General features: G+C 45.3%; 12 non-coding genes across 12 annotated transcripts; 4 read left to right on the plus strand and 8 right to left on the minus strand.

Moving 5' to 3' along the window:
• Positions 1–1,861: 1,861 nt before the first annotated feature.
• trnam-cau (transfer RNA methionine (anticodon CAU)) lies at positions 1,862–1,933 on the minus strand. The gene has a single exon. It is a non-coding gene; the product is annotated as a tRNA-Met (tRNA).
• Positions 1,934–3,238: 1,305 nt separating this feature from the next.
• trnaw-cca (transfer RNA tryptophan (anticodon CCA)) lies at positions 3,239–3,310 on the minus strand. The gene has a single exon. It is a non-coding gene; the product is annotated as a tRNA-Trp (tRNA).
• A 759-nt stretch (positions 3,311–4,069) lies between these two features.
• trnas-uga (transfer RNA serine (anticodon UGA)) lies at positions 4,070–4,152 on the plus strand. The gene has a single exon. It is a non-coding gene; the product is annotated as a tRNA-Ser (tRNA).
• Positions 4,153–5,070: 918 nt separating this feature from the next.
• On the minus strand, positions 5,071–5,142 carry trnam-cau (transfer RNA methionine (anticodon CAU)). The gene has a single exon. It is a non-coding gene; the product is annotated as a tRNA-Met (tRNA).
• A 1,305-nt stretch (positions 5,143–6,447) lies between these two features.
• Positions 6,448–6,519, minus strand: trnaw-cca (transfer RNA tryptophan (anticodon CCA)). The gene has a single exon. It is a non-coding gene; the product is annotated as a tRNA-Trp (tRNA).
• A 759-nt stretch (positions 6,520–7,278) lies between these two features.
• trnas-uga (transfer RNA serine (anticodon UGA)) lies at positions 7,279–7,361 on the plus strand. Its single transcript has one exon. It is a non-coding gene; the product is annotated as a tRNA-Ser (tRNA).
• Positions 7,362–8,279: 918 nt separating this feature from the next.
• trnam-cau (transfer RNA methionine (anticodon CAU)) lies at positions 8,280–8,351 on the minus strand. The gene has a single exon. It is a non-coding gene; the product is annotated as a tRNA-Met (tRNA).
• Positions 8,352–9,656: 1,305 nt separating this feature from the next.
• On the minus strand, positions 9,657–9,728 carry trnaw-cca (transfer RNA tryptophan (anticodon CCA)). The gene has a single exon. It is a non-coding gene; the product is annotated as a tRNA-Trp (tRNA).
• Positions 9,729–10,487: 759 nt separating this feature from the next.
• trnas-uga (transfer RNA serine (anticodon UGA)) lies at positions 10,488–10,570 on the plus strand. Its single transcript has one exon. It is a non-coding gene; the product is annotated as a tRNA-Ser (tRNA).
• A 918-nt stretch (positions 10,571–11,488) lies between these two features.
• trnam-cau (transfer RNA methionine (anticodon CAU)) lies at positions 11,489–11,560 on the minus strand. Its single transcript has one exon. It is a non-coding gene; the product is annotated as a tRNA-Met (tRNA).
• A 1,306-nt stretch (positions 11,561–12,866) lies between these two features.
• Positions 12,867–12,938, minus strand: trnaw-cca (transfer RNA tryptophan (anticodon CCA)). Its single transcript has one exon. It is a non-coding gene; the product is annotated as a tRNA-Trp (tRNA).
• A 759-nt stretch (positions 12,939–13,697) lies between these two features.
• On the plus strand, positions 13,698–13,780 carry trnas-uga (transfer RNA serine (anticodon UGA)). Its single transcript has one exon. It is a non-coding gene; the product is annotated as a tRNA-Ser (tRNA).
• Positions 13,781–15,992: the final 2,212 nt, after the last annotated feature.

Here is a 15,992-nt window from a genome sequence, read left to right on the forward strand (position 1 = left end):
TAATATGAGTAGGCTTGGCTTAAGTGTGTGTGTATCTTATATGACTGTGTGCGCTGTCTGACTGATGTAAATGTGCTGCCGTTGAGCGCATGGTGCGTATGTGTCGAAATAAAGGATGTTTGTGGATGAGTGTCGAAGCAGGTGATCGAGGCAGTGAAAGGAATAAAGAAAGAAACCAAGGACAGGGGTGAGCAGCATAAAACCAAGAGGGGGAAAAGAGAGGAGGAAAAAAAAAAAAACGAGAAGAAAAAAAAAACAGAAACAAAACGTAAACATTCCAATTAAATCACTGACGGAGAGTGACGGTGTTAATTCTGCTATGAAATCACACTTTAAGATGCGATTTGATACTGGTAAGTTAAACAGATGTTAATGCAAGTTAGTGTGAGTGGATAGGGAAATGGTGTAGCTGATTCTTATCTGGTGTGAGGTTAATACAGCCACGGAGTGATGTTGGGGTCGCGGTGGAGCTGTCCGTCCACGTACAGCCGGTCCACAGCGATGACAGCGCGGGAGCCCTTCTGGATGAAGCCGCGTCGGATTGGGAAGAGGACCCTGCGTCGTTCCAAGATCTCTTTGGGGAACTGGTCGTTCACGCTGAAGTCCGTTCCTTTTAATTCCCTGCCGCGGCTTTTCATCTGTTGCTTTTGTTTGAAGTGGCCGAATTTGGCCACGATAGGACGTGGTCTCCCGGCCGTAGCCCGAATGGGGCCGAGGCGATGTACCCGATCGAAGACGATGTTCTTCACAGTGTCCTCCGGCAGCTTCAGGTGGGTTTTGATGAAGCTTTTTACCGTGGTCTCCGCGTCCTCTCCAGCGGCTTCTGGAATACCAGAAAATACCAGATTATCACGCATGCTACGAGCTTGTAGATCGATAACTGTTTATTTTATTTTTTTATTTTCTCTATTGAGCTGGGTAACATTATCTGTGAGACATTTCACCGACTCCCTTAGCGTGGCATTTTCAGCAGCAAGCGTTTCCACCTGCTGCTGGCTGTACTCCAGGGATTCTCGCAAGCATTTAAATTCTCGGTGAAGAATCTCCACCAAGGACAGCCTTGCGTCGAAACTGGACAATCGCTTGTCGATTGACTCCAATATGTTGGCAATATCTTTGCCGGCTGGCGATGTTGAGCCGGGGGAATCTGCCGGGCGTTGTCTTTTCGACGACGGCGTCTCAGCTTTGGCCGGGGAAGCTGCACACGGGGTCTTCTTCATCACGAGATCCTGAAAGCACTGATCGATGTAATCTTGGAGAGTCTCTAAACTCTCCTCGTTGTTCTCCAGGGTGTTGGAGATTATTTAGACAAATAGTGTTAGTTATAAGACAATTGATAAGTGTATTTGGTAATGCTGAAGCTTAAATGAATTTGTTCAAATCTAAACTACCATTTGCTTTAATTTTCCACCAAAATCTCCGGCGTCTGACGTCAGTTACAACATGAGTCGCTTACCTTGTCCGTCACTTCCGTCACTTACTCACCTGCTGCCCGTCGATGGTTTTTCAACGTGATTGTTGTCACCTTGTCAACTATAAATAGATCAACAATCAACGATGACAGAACAACAGTGAATCAATGTTATTTCAATGTCAGTGTAAGGTTTCATCAGTATTTCAATGTTGTTTCAACATTGGTTTTGTGTTGACATTTCAATCCTGACGATTCTGATGGTTCAGATGGAAAATCAACATCTGTTCAATGTCTCCTTGCTATCTGGGTAGTTAGGCAACTTCTGGGTTTAGTCTGTTTTGTCCAATTTTAGGAAGGTGAATGGCTTCTTCCTGGAAACCTATCCCAGACTTGTAAGCAAGCCTTTCGGAGAACAGTTGTTTAGTACGTCCTGAAAACAGACGAGCCTAGCAGAGGATGGTTTCGATCCATCGACCTCTGGGTTATGGGCCCAGCACGCTTCCGCTGCGCCACTCTGCTCCACACGTACCACAAGACTAGCGCTGCTTAAAAGTGGGCCTTCAATAACATCTTGCATGAACAAACTGTGGGAATTCTGAAGGTGGACGGTACCCGTTTGAACACTGACTTTTATAAATCTTTGTCACCTCAGCGTTCAATGCTTCAAAGCTTCTTGGACTGCTTGTCAGGTCTCGTGTGCGGCCCAACAGATTTTAAGCTAGGGTCAGCCAACCATTTCCTCGTTAGCTGCTAACTCGAATCACTGAGCTTATTGTGTGAGCCACTGAGTCGCATAGTCACGTAAACGCTTAGACGTGAAAACACTGACACTTGGTGTTGCGTATGTTTACTTCCTAAATAAACCCATGAACTCTCTTCAATGAACCTTATTTTACCTTTAGTTAACTAAAATCGACGTTCTGTTACACGAACACACTCTGCTGATGCACTTCGATGCTCTTAATACTTCCCGCTGATTGTCAATGGTAGTTCTCATCGGTAGAGATGTAATACCGTCTGTAATCACAAGCACCGACATTAGACACGAAATCTGAATGTATCCAACACAGCGGACACAGTGACATTGTCCACAGTGAAAAACTATCCTGGATATGATGAGCTTGCTTCAGAATGCCAAGCCCAGCTCTGAAGCTGCTTTTAGATTTCATTATCATTCAAAACTGTTTGTTTGCTCGGAATGAAAAACTTATACTTGATATTTGAATGTTTTTTTCTTTACAATAATTTTGTGAGTTTCTCTTTGGTGCAGTCTTTACTTCTTTCAACTATGTGTTTACATGTATCTCATGGCATGGTTCTCTGTATACCTGCAGCATGCGAGTGTTTTGTTTGCCATTTTTATTCAGTTCCATTTACAGAAGCCCTCTAATTCAGCTACTATTCACACCTATCCAATGTATTCACACCTGGTGCTTTCAGAAAACAATGGAACGTCCAGCTACCCGGGCCCCCTCCCCAGACGGTCAACACTTGCGGCTCCCCCATCACCTCTACCACTCAGTAAAGCTCACAAATTTCTCCATGTGCCTTCACACCTCTTTCCATACTTGAAAGGGATGTAAACAGACTCTCTAAGACACAGGACCCATGCAAAGCAGCTGGGCCAAATTCGGTGCCTCCATCCACCCTGAGGCACTGTGCTGATCAGTTGTCTACAGTGTTCACTGACACCATCAACAACTCACTGGAGACACGTCATGAGTCATGGACCTGAATTTCTGGACAGACGGACGAGTATGCCACAAGCAACTAAAAACCTCCTATTGGAAGGGAATCACAGGCTGCAGTCCCCTCACTCTCGGCTGACCTTGACGTGATTTGAACACGCAACCTTCTGATCTGGAGTCAGATGCGCTACCATTGCGCCACAAGGTCCCACAAACCTGCCCCTCTGCTCAAAACTTCTGAAAATCTCTGAGAAGCCAGACCATCTTTCCACACAAGCAATTTTTCTGCAACTGGAGGTTGTTCAACTTGTGAATGCAAAGAGGTTGTGCCAAAGACGCATGTCATTTCAGACCATGCATGTCAACATGCACACGTAGAATCTCTCTTTATACTTGAAAGGTTCTCCTCTTTGAGAAAAGAATACAAATCGAGGTTTGAAGTGCGCTTGCAGTAGTCAATCAAAGGCCTAATATAGTGTCTGTCATTCAGTGCTCACGCTCTGATGAGCTTTGCAAGCCAGCTAGACAAATTCTTAACAATGCATATTTGTTACTGATGCTTGTCAGAGAAAGACAAAGTCCTTGGACAGTGTCTAAAAATAAAAGACCTTCCTCTCACACACACCTAAAAAGTGATTGCTCAGAAGGGAGTGCTTTTGTACGTGATGATCTCCTGTCTCAAACACAAGCTGCTCTGGAGAGGCTCCTTGTGCCGTCTGCACCAAAATGCTATTCATGGGGGTAGGAGACCAGTGCTGTCAGCCTTGAATGAAATCTTACCTGACTAAACGACCTTACACTTCACACACAATGGTCTCTTCAACGACTGTTAATGGTATTTACCAGAGAAGTGACTTCTGACTAGGGAGTGTTCTGGCATGTGATGATCTCCAAAAGAACCAGCGCTGTTGGAGCAGGGAGCAGGCATCTCTCACCACAGGCCAAAAGGTGCAGGTGAAGTGGAGGAGCTGTGATGGCCGAGAGGTTAAGGCGTTGGATTTGAAATCCAATGGGGGGTTCCCCGCGCAGGTTCAAACCCTGCTCACAGCGAAAATGCGTTACGGGTGCTTCTTTTTCTGCTAAGATAAGGTTGCAATTAGTCGGAGGGGCTCATATACAAAAGTTGCAACGGTGCCCAGGAGCATTGAGTGATTGACAGTTCTCCAATCACCGGTTCACACCACTGTACTTACATACTAATCATTCATGTACAAAATGTGCTTGTCTCCAAGGAGAGTCCCTCTTCTTCTCTCCAGGCTTTATAAACAAAAACGGTGGGAGATGTCGATCAGTGGCATGTGCACAGACTTTGAGTCACATATTAATTCAAACAGGCTGCAGTCCTGTCACTCTTGGTTGACCTTGATGTGATTTGAACACGCAAGCTTCTGATCTGGAGTCAGATGCGCTACCATTGCCCCACAAGGTCCCACAAACCTGCCCCTCTGCCCAAAACTTCTGAAAATCTCTGCAAAGCCAATCCATCTTCTTTCCACACAAGACATCAAAATTGTTGCAGGGGGCTACTTGTTATCACTGCTATAGAAAGGCTAGAATGACAAATCTTAATCCTTTCTGGCTACGTTTGGTTTTCAGTTAGGCGGCAGTACCTGGTCACTGGTCTCCCGACAAACACAGCCAGCCATTTGGGTACACCCAAAGCAACACAGTGGTCCAACCGTTTACCGTCACTTTAGCAGCAGGTACACCGTTGCCTCCATTGTTGTTCTTGTGTTGCAAACAGGTGATGTCACGCTGTTGAGGTAACAAAGTGAATGGGCTTTGAAGAAGATGTGGCGAACAGGTTATATTCACTAGGATTTGCTTCTTAGTTAGGCAACTTCTGGGTTTAGTCTGTTTTGTCCAATTTTTGGAAGGTGAATGGCTTCTTCCTGGAAACCTATCCCAGACTTGTAAGCAAGCCTTTCGGAGGACAGTTGTTTAGTACGTCCTGAAAACAGACGAGCCTAGCAGAGGATGGTTTCGATCCATCGACCTCTGGGTTATGGGCCCAGCACGCTTCCGCTGCGCCACTCTGCTCCACACGTACCACAAGACTAGCGCTGCTTAAAAGTGGGCCTTCAATAACATCTTGCATGAACAAACTGTGGGAATTCTGAAGGTGGACGGTACCCGTTTGAACACTGACTTTTATAAATCTTTGTCACCTCAGCGTTCAATGCTTCAAAGCTTCTTGGACTGCTTGTCAGGTCTCGTGTGCGGCCCAACAGATTTTAAGCTAGGGTCAGCCAACCATTTCCTCGTTAGCTGCTAACTCGAATCACTGAGCTTATTGTGTGAGCCACTGAGTCGCATAGTCACGTAAACGCTTAGACGTGAAAACACTGACACTTGGTGTTGCGTATGTTTACTTCCTAAATAAACCCATGAACTCTCTTCAATGAACCTTATTTTACCTTTAGTTAACTAAAATCGACATTCTGTTACACGAACACACTCTGCTGATGCACTTCGATGCTCTTAATACTTCCCGCTGATTGTCAATGGTAGTTCTCATCGGTAGAGATGTAATACCGTCTGTAATCACAAGCACCGACATTAGACATGAAATCTGAATGTATCCAACACAGCGGACACAGTGACATTGTCCACAGTGAAAAACTATCCTGGATATGATGAGCTTGCTTCAGAATGCCAAGCCCAGCTCTGAAGCTGCTTTTAGATTTCATTATCATTCAAAACTGTTTGTTTGCTCGGAATGAAAAACTTATACTTGATATTTGAATGTTTTTTTCTTTACAATAATTTTGTGAGTTTCTCTTTGGTGCAGTCTTTACTTCTTTCAACTATGTGTTTACATGTATCTCATGGCATTGCTCTCTGTATACCTGCAGCATGTGGGTGTTTTGTTTGCCATTTTTATTCAGTTCCATTTACAGAAGCCCTCTAATTCAGCTACTATTCACACCTATCCAATGTATTCACACCTGGTGCTTTCAGAAAACAATGGAACGTCCAGCTACCCGGGCCCCCTCCCCAGACGGTCAACACTTGCGGCTCCCCCATCACCTCTACCACTCAGTAAAGCTCACAAATTTCTCCATGTGCCTTCACACCTCTTTCCATACTTGAAAGGGATGTAAACAGACTCTCTAAGACACAGGACCCATGCAAAGCAGCTGGGCCAAATTCGGTGCCTCCATCCACCCTGAGGCACTGTGCTGATCAGTTGTCTACAGTGTTCACTGACACCATCAACAACTCACTGGAGACACGTCATGAGTCATGGACCTGAATTTCTGGACAGACGGACGAGTATGCCACAAGCAACTAAAAACCTCCTATTGGAAGGGAATCACAGGCTGCAGTCCCCTCACTCTCGGCTGACCTTGACGTGATTTGAACACGCAACCTTCTGATCTGGAGTCAGATGCGCTACCATTGCGCCACAAGGTCCCACAAACCTGCCCCTCTGCTCAAAACTTCTGAAAATCTCTGAGAAGCCAGACCATCTTTCCACACAAGCAATTTTTCTGCAACTGGAGGTTGTTCAACTTGTGAATGCAAAGAGGTTGTGCCAAAGACGCATGTCATTTCAGACCATGCATGTCAACATGCACACGTAGAATCTCTCTTTATACTTGAAAGGTTCTCCTCTTTGAGAAAAGAATACAAATCGAGGTTTGAAGTGCGCTTGCAGTAGTCAATCAAAGGCCTAATATAGTGTCTGTCATTCAGTGCTCACGCTCTGATGAGCTTTGCAAGCCAGCTAGACAAATTCTTAACAATGCATATTTGTTACTGATGCTTGTCAGAGAAAGACAAAGTCCTTGGACAGTGTCTAAAAATAAAAGACCTTCCTCTCACACACACCTAAAAAGTGATTGCTCAGAAGGGAGTGCTTTTGTACGTGATGATCTCCTGTCTCAAACACAAGCTGCTCTGGAGAGGCTCCTTGTGCCGTCTGCACCAAAATGCTATTCATGGGGGTAGGAGACCAGTGCTGTCAGCCTTGAATGAAATCTTACCTGACTAAACGACCTTACACTTCACACACAATGGTCTCTTCAACGACTGTTAATGGTATTTACCAGAGAAGTGACTTCTGACTAGGGAGTGTTCTGGCATGTGATGATCTCCAAAAGAACCAGCGCTGTTGGAGCAGGGAGCAGGCATCTCTCACCACAGGCCAAAAGGTGCAGGTGAAGTGGAGGAGCTGTGATGGCCGAGAGGTTAAGGCGTTGGATTTGAAATCCAATGGGGGGTTCCCCGCGCAGGTTCAAACCCTACTCACAGCGAAAATGCGTTACGGGTGCTTCTTTTTCTGCTAAGATAAGGTTGCAATTAGTCGGAGGGGCTCATATACAAAAGTTGCAACGGTGCCCAGGAGCATTGAGTGATTGACAGTTCTCCAATCACCGGTTCACACCACTGTACTTACATACTAATCATTCATGTACAAAATGTGCTTGTCTCCAAGGAGAGTCCCTCTTCTTCTCTCCAGGCTTTATAAACAAAAACGGTGGGAGATGTCGATCAGTGGCATGTGCACAGACTTTGAGTCACATATTAATTCAAACAGGCTGCAGTCCTGTCACTCTTGGTTGACCTTGATGTGATTTGAACACGCAAGCTTCTGATCTGGAGTCAGATGCGCTACCATTGCCCCACAAGGTCCCACAAACCTGCCCCTCTGCCCAAAACTTCTGAAAATCTCTGCAAAGCCAATCCATCTTCTTTCCACACAAGACATCAAAATTGTTGCAGGGGGCTACTTGTTATCACTGCTATAGAAAGGCTAGAATGACAAATCTTAATCCTTTCTGGCTACGTTTGGTTTTCAGTTAGGCGGCAGTACCTGGTCACTGGTCTCCCGGCAAACACAGCCAGCCATTTGGGTACACCCAAAGCAACACAGTGGTCCAACCGTTTACCGTCACTTTAGCAGCAGGTACACCGTTGCCTCCATTGTTGTTCTTGTGTTGCAAACAGGTGATGTCACGCTGTTGAGGTAACAAAGTGAATGGGCTTTGAAGAAGATGTGGCGAACAGGTTATATTCACTAGGATTTGCTTCTTAGTTAGGCAACTTCTGGGTTTAGTCTGTTTTGTCCAATTTTTGGAAGGTGAATGGCTTCTTCCTGGAAACCTATCCCAGACTTGTAAGCAAGCCTTTCGGAGCACAGTTGTTTAGTACGTCCTGAAAACAGACGAGCCTAGCAGAGGATGGTTTCGATCCATCGACCTCTGGGTTATGGGCCCAGCACGCTTCCGCTGCGCCACTCTGCTCCACACGTACCACAAGACTAGCGCTGCTTAAAAGTGGGCCTTCAATAACATCTTGCATGAACAAACTGTGGGAATTCTGAAGGTGGACGGTACCCGTTTGAACACTGACTTTTATAAATCTTTGTCACCTCAGCGTTCAATGCTTCAAAGCTTCTTGGACTGCTTGTCAGGTCTCGTGTGCGGCCCAACAGATTTTAAGCTAGGGTCAGCCAACCATTTCCTCGTTAGCTGCTAACTCGAATCACTGAGCTTATTGTGTGAGCCACTGAGTCGCATAGTCACGTAAACGCTTAGACGTGAAAACACTGACACTTGGTGTTGCGTATGTTTACTTCCTAAATAAACCCATGAACTCTCTTCAATGAACCTTATTTTACCTTTAGTTAACTAAAATCGACGTTCTGTTACACGAACACACTCTGCTGATGCACTTCGATGCTCTTAATACTTCCCGCTGATTGTCAATGGTAGTTCTTATCGGTAGAGATGTAATACCGTCTGTAATCACAAGCACCGACATTAGACACGAAATCTGAATGTATCCAACACAGCGGACACAGTGACATTGTCCACAGTGAAAAACTATCCTGGATATGATGAGCTTGCTTCAGAATGCCAAGCCCAGCTCTGAAGCTGCTTTTAGATTTCATTATCATTCAAAACTGTTTGTTTGCTCGGAATGAAAAACTTATACTTGATATTTGAATGTTTTTTTCTTTACAATAATTTTGTGAGTTTCTCTTTGGTGCAGTCTTTACTTCTTTCAACTATGTGTTTACATGTATCTCATGGCATGGTTCTCTGTATACCTGCAGCATGCGAGTGTTTTGTTTGCCATTTTTATTCAGTTCCATTTACAGAAGCCCTCTAATTCAGCTACTATTCACACCTATCCAATGTATTCACACCTGGTGCTTTCAGAAAACAATGGAACGTCCAGCTACCCGGGCCCCCTCCCCAGACGGTCAACACTTGCGGCTCCCCCATCACCTCTACCACTCAGTAAAGCTCACAAATTTCTCCATGTGCCTTCACACCTCTTTCCATACTTGAAAGGGATGTAAACAGACTCTCTAAGACACAGGACCCATGCAAAGCAGCTGGGCCAAATTCGGTGCCTCCATCCACCCTGAGGCACTGTGCTGATCAGTTGTCTACAGTGTTCACTGACACCATCAACAACTCACTGGAGACACGTCATGAGTCATGGACCTGAATTTCTGGACAGACGGACGAGTATGCCACAAGCAACTAAAAACCTCCTATTGGAAGGGAATCACAGGCTGCAGTCCCCTCACTCTCGGCTGACCTTGACGTGATTTGAACACGCAACCTTCTGATCTGGAGTCAGATGCGCTACCATTGCGCCACAAGGTCCCACAAACCTGCCCCTCTGCTCAAAACTTCTGAAAATCTCTGAGAAGCCAGACCATCTTTCCACACAAGCAATTTTTCTGCAACTGGAGGTTGTTCAACTTGTGAATGCAAAGAGGTTGTGCCAAAGACGCATGTCATTTCAGACCATGCATGTCAACATGCACACGTAGAATCTCTCTTTATACTTGAAAGGTTCTCCTCTTTGAGAAAAGAATACAAATCGAGGTTTGAAGTGCGCTTGCAGTAGTCAATCAAAGGCCTAATATAGTGTCTGTCATTCAGTGCTCACGCTCTGATGAGCTTTGCAAGCCAGCTAGACAAATTCTTAACAATGCATATTTGTTACTGATGCTTGTCAGAGAAAGACAAAGTCCTTGGACAGTGTCTAAAAATAAAAGACCTTCCTCTCACACACACCTAAAAAGTGATTGCTCAGAAGGGAGTGCTTTTGTACGTGATGATCTCCTGTCTCAAACACAAGCTGCTCTGGAGAGGCTCCTTGTGCCGTCTGCACCAAAATGCTATTCATGGGGGTAGGAGACCAGTGCTGTCAGCCTTGAATGAAATCTTACCTGACTAAACGACCTTACACTTCACACACAATGGTCTCTTCAACGACTGTTAATGGTATTTACCAGAGAAGTGACTTCTGACTAGGGAGTGTTCTGGCATGTGATGATCTCCAAAAGAACCAGCGCTGTTGGAGCAGGGAGCAGGCATCTCTCACCACAGGCCAAAAGGTGCAGGTGAAGTGGAGGAGCTGTGATGGCCGAGAGGTTAAGGCGTTGGATTTGAAATCCAATGGGGTGTTCCCCGCGCAGGTTCAAACCCTGCTCACAGCGAAAATGCGTTACGGGTGCTTCTTTTTCTGCTAAGATAAGGTTGCAATTAGTCGGAGGGGCTCATATACAAAAGTTGCAACGGTGCCCAGGAGCATTGAGTGATTGACAGTTCTCCAATCACCGGTTCACACCACTGTACTTACATACTAATCATTCATGTACAAAATGTGCTTGTCTCCAAGGAGAGTCCCTCTTCTTCTCTCCAGGCTTTATAAACAAAAACGGTGGGAGATGTCGATCAGTGGCATGTGCACAGACTTTGAGTCACATATTAATTCAAACAGGCTGCAGTCCTGTCACTCTTGGTTGACCTTGATGTGATTTGAACACGCAAGCTTCTGATCTGGAGTCAGATGCGCTACCATTGCCCCACAAGGTCCCACAAACCTGCCCCTCTGCCCAAAACTTCTGAAAATCTCTGCAAAGCCAATCCATCTTCTTTCCACACAAGACATCAAAATTGTTGCAGGGGGCTACTTGTTATCACTGCTATAGAAAGGCTAGAATGACAAATCTTAATCCTTTCTGGCTACGTTTGGTTTTCAGTTAGGCGGCAGTACCTGGTCACTGGTCTCCCGGCAAACACAGCCAGCCATTTGGGTACACCCAAAGCAACACAGTGGTCCAACCGTTTACCGTCACTTTAGCAGCAGGTACACCGTTGCCTCCATTGTTGTTCTTGTGTTGCAAACAGGTGATGTCACGCTGTTGAGGTAACAAAGTGAATGGGCTTTGAAGAAGATGTGGCGAACAGGTTATATTCACTAGGATTTGCTTCTTAGTTAGGCAACTTCTGGGTTTAGTCTGTTTTGTCCAATTTTTGGAAGGTGAATGGCTTCTTCCTGGAAACCTATCCCAGACTTGTAAGCAAGCCTTTCGGAGGACAGTTGTTTAGTACATCCTGAAAACAGACGAGCCTAGCAGAGGATGGTTTCGATCCATCGACCTCTGGGTTATGGGCCCAGCACGCTTCCGCTGCGCCACTCTGCTCCACACGTACCACAAGACTAGCGCTGCTTAAAAGTGGGCCTTCAATAACATCTTGCATGAACAAACTGTGGGAATTCTGAAGGTGGACGGTACCCGTTTGAACACTGACTTTTATAAATCTTTGTCACCTCAGCGTTCAATGCTTCAAAGCTTCTTGGACTGCTTGTCAGGTCTCGTGTGCGGCCCAACAGATTTTAAGCTAGGGTCAGGAAAACCATTTCCTCGTTAGCTGCTAACTCGAATCACTGAGCTTATTGTGTGAGCCACTGAGTCGCATAGTCACGTAAACGCTTAGACGTGAAAACACTGACACTTGGTGTTGCGTATGTTTACTTCCTAAATAAACCCATGAACTCTCTTCAATGAACCTTATTTTACCTTTAGTTAACTAAAATCGACGTTCTGTTACACGAACACACTCTGCTGATGCACTTCGATGCTCTTAATACTTCCCGCTGATTGTCAATGGTAGTTCTCATCGGTAGAGATGTAATACCGTCTGTAATCACAAGCACCGACATTAGACACGAAATCTGAATGTATCCAACACAGCGGACACAGTGACATTGTCCACAGTGAAAAACTATCCTGGATATGATGAGCTTGCTTCAGAATGCCAAGCCCAGCTCTGAAGCTGCTTTTAGATTTCATTATCATTCAAAACTGTTTGTTTGCTCGGAATGAAAAACTTATACTTGATATTTGAATGTTTTTTTCTTTACAATAATTTTGTGAGTTTCTCTTTGGTGCAGTCTTTACTTCTTTCAACTATGTGTTTACATGTATCTCATGGCATTGCTCTCTGTATACCTGCAGCATGCGAGTGTTTTGTTTGCCATTTTTATTCAGTTCCATTTACAGAAGCCCTCTAATTCAGCTACTATTCACACCTATCCAATGTATTCACACCTGGTGCTTTCAGAAAACAATGGAACGTCCAGCTACCCGGGCCCCCTCCCCAGACGGTCAACACTTGCGGCTCCCCCATCACCTCTACCACTCAGTAAAGCTCACAAATTTCTCCATGTGCCTTCACACCTCTTTCCATACTTGAAAGGGATGTAAACAGACTCTCTAAGACACAGGACCCATGCAAAGCAGCTGGGCCAAATTCGGTGCCTCCATCCACCCTGAGGCACTGTGCTGATCAGTTGTCTACAGTGTTCACTGACACCATCAACAACTCACTGGAGACACGTCATGAGTCGTGGACCTGAATTTCTGGACAGACGGACGAGTATGCCACAAGCAACTAAAAACCTCCTATTGGAAGGGAATCACAGGCTGCAGTCCCCTCACTCTCGGCTGACCTTGACGTGATTTGAACACGCAACCTTCTGATCTGGAGTCAGATGCGCTACCATTGCGCCACAAGGTCCCACAAACCTGCCCCTCTGCTCAAAACTTCTGAAAATCTCTGAGAAGCCAGACCATCTTTCCACACAAGCAATTTTTCTGCAACTGGAGGTTGTTCAACTTGTGAATGCAAAGAGGTTGTGCCAAAGACGCATGTCATTTCAGACCATGCATGTCAACATGCACACGTAGAATCTCTCTTTATACTTGAAAGGTTCTCCTCTTTGAGAAAAGAATACAAATCGAGGTTTGAAGTGCGCTTGCAGTAGTCAATCAAAGGCCTAATATAGTGTCTGTCATTCAGTGCTCACGCTCTGATGAGCTTTGCAAGCCAGCTAGACAAATTCTTAACAATGCATATTTGTTACTGATGCTTGTCAGAGAAAGACAAAGTCCTTGGACAGTGTCTAAAAATAAAAGACCTTCCTCTCACACACACCTAAAAAGTGATTGCTCAGAAGGGAGTGCTTTTGTACGTGATGATCTCCTGTCTCAAACACAAGCTGCTCTGGAGAGGCTCCTTGTGCCGTCTGCACCAAAATGCTATTCATGGGGGTAGGAGACCAGTGCTGTCAGCCTTGAATGAAATCTTACCTGACTAAACGACCTTACACTTCACACACAATGGTCTCTTCAACGACTGTTAATGGTATTTACCAGAGAAGTGACTTCTGACTAGGGAGTGTTCTGGCATGTGATGATCTCCAAAAGAACCAGCGCTGTTGGAGCAGGGAGCAGGCATCTCTCACCACAGGCCAAAAGGTGCAGGTGAAGTGGAGGAGCTGTGATGGCCGAGAGGTTAAGGCGTTGGATTTGAAATCCAATGGGGTGTTCCCCGCGCAGGTTCAAACCCTACTCACAGCGAAAATGCGTTACGGGTGCTTCTTTTTCTGCTAAGATAAGGTTGCAATTAGTCGGAGGGGCTCATATACAAAAGTTGCAACGGTGCCCAGGAGCATTGAGTGATTGACAGTTCTCCAATCACCGGTTCACACCACTGTACTTACATACTAATCATTCATGTACAAAATGTGCTTGTCTCCAAGGAGAGTCCCTCTTCTTCTCTCCAGGCTTTATAAACAAAAACGGTGGGAGATGTCGATCAGTGGCATGTGCACAGACTTTGAGTCACATATTAATTCAAACAGGCTGCAGTCCTGTCACTCTTGGTTGACCTTGATGTGATTTGAACACGCAAGCTTCTGATCTGGAGTCAGATGCGCTACCATTGCCCCACAAGGTCCCACAAACCTGCCCCTCTGCCCAAAACTTCTGAAAATCTCTGCAAAGCCAATCCATCTTCTTTCCACACAAGACATCAAAATTGTTGCAGGGGGCTACTTGTTATCACTGCTATAGAAAGGCTAGAATGACAAATCTTAATCCTTTCTGGCTACGTTTGGTTTTCAGTTAGGCGGCAGTACCTGGTCACTGGTCTCCCGGCAAACACAGCCAGCCATTTGGGTACACCCAAAGCAACACAGTGGTCCAACCGTTTACCGTCACTTTAGCAGCAGGTACACCGTTGCCTCCATTGTTGTTCTTGTGTTGCAAACAGGTGATGTCACGCTGTTGAGGTAACAAAGTGAATGGGCTTTGAAGAAGATGTGGCGAACAGGTTATATTCACTAGGATTTGCTTCTTAGTTAGGCAACTTCTGGGTTTAGTCTGTTTTGTCCAATTTTTGGAAGGTGAATGGCTTCTTCCTGGAAACCTATCCCAGACTTGTAAGCAAGCCTTTCGGAGCACAGTTGTTTAGTACGTCCTGAAAACAGACGAGCCTAGCAGAGGATGGTTTCGATCCATCGACCTCTGGGTTATGGGCCAAGCACGCTTCCGCTGCGCCACTCTGCTCCACACGTACCACAAGACTAGCGCTGCTTAAAAGTGGGCCTTCAATAACATCTTGCATGAACAAACTGTGGGAATTCTGAAGGTGGACGGTACCCGTTTGAACACTGACTTTTATAAATCTTTGTCACCTCAGCGTTCAATGCTTCAAAGCTTCTTGGACTGCTTGTCAGGTCTCGTGTGCGGCCCAACAGATTTTAAGCTAGGGTCAGCCAACCATTTCCTCGTTAGCTGCTAACTCGAATCACTGAGCTTATTGTGTGAGCCACTGAGTCGCATAGTCACGTAAACGCTTAGACGTGAAAACACTGACACTTGGTGTTGCGTATGTTTACTTCCTAAATAAACCCATGAACTCTCTTCAATGAACCTTATTTTACCTTTAGTTAACTAAAATCGACATTCTGTTACACGAACACACTCTGCTGATGCACTTCGATGCTCTTAATACTTCCCGCTGATTGTCAATGGTAGTTCTCATCGGTAGAGATGTAATACCGTCTGTAATCACAAGCACCGACATTAGACATGAAATCTGAATGTATCCAACACAGCGGACACAGTGACATTGTCCACAGTGAAAAACTATCCTGGATATGATGAGCTTGCTTCAGAATGCCAAGCCCAGCTCTGAAGCTGCTTTTAGATTTCATTATCATTCAAAACTGTTTGTTTGCTCGGAATGAAAAACTTATACTTGATATTTGAATGTTTTTTTCTTTACAATAATTTTGTGAGTTTCTCTTTGGTGCAGTCTTTACTTCTTTCAACTATGTGTTTACATGTATCACATGGCATTGCTCTCTGTATACCTGCAGCATGCGAGTGTTTTGTTTGCCATTTTTATTCAGTTCCATTTACAGAAGCCCTCTAATTCAGCTACTATTCACACCTATCCAATGTATTCACACCTGGTGCTTTCAGAAAACAATGGAACGTCCAGCTACCCGGGCCCCCTCCCCAGACGGTCAACACTTGCGGCTCCCCCATCACCTCTACCACTCAGTAAAGCTCACAAATTTCTCCATGTGCCTTCACACCTCTTTCCATACTTGAAAGGGATGTAAACAGACTCTCTAAGACACAGGACCCATGCAAAGCAGCTGGGCCAAATTCGGTGCCTCCATCCACCCTGAGGCACTGTGCTGATCAGTTGTCTACAGTGTTCACTGACACCATCAACAACTCACTGGAGACACGTCATGAGTCATGGACCTGAATTTCT

The sequence above is a fragment of the Rhamphochromis longiceps genome, linkage group LG23 (assembly GCF_057381845.1).
Source record: "Rhamphochromis longiceps isolate RC_006_pf linkage group LG23, R_longiceps_female_GT1.1, whole genome shotgun sequence".
NCBI classification, from domain to species: Eukaryota; Metazoa; Chordata; class Actinopteri; order Cichliformes; family Cichlidae; genus Rhamphochromis; species Rhamphochromis longiceps.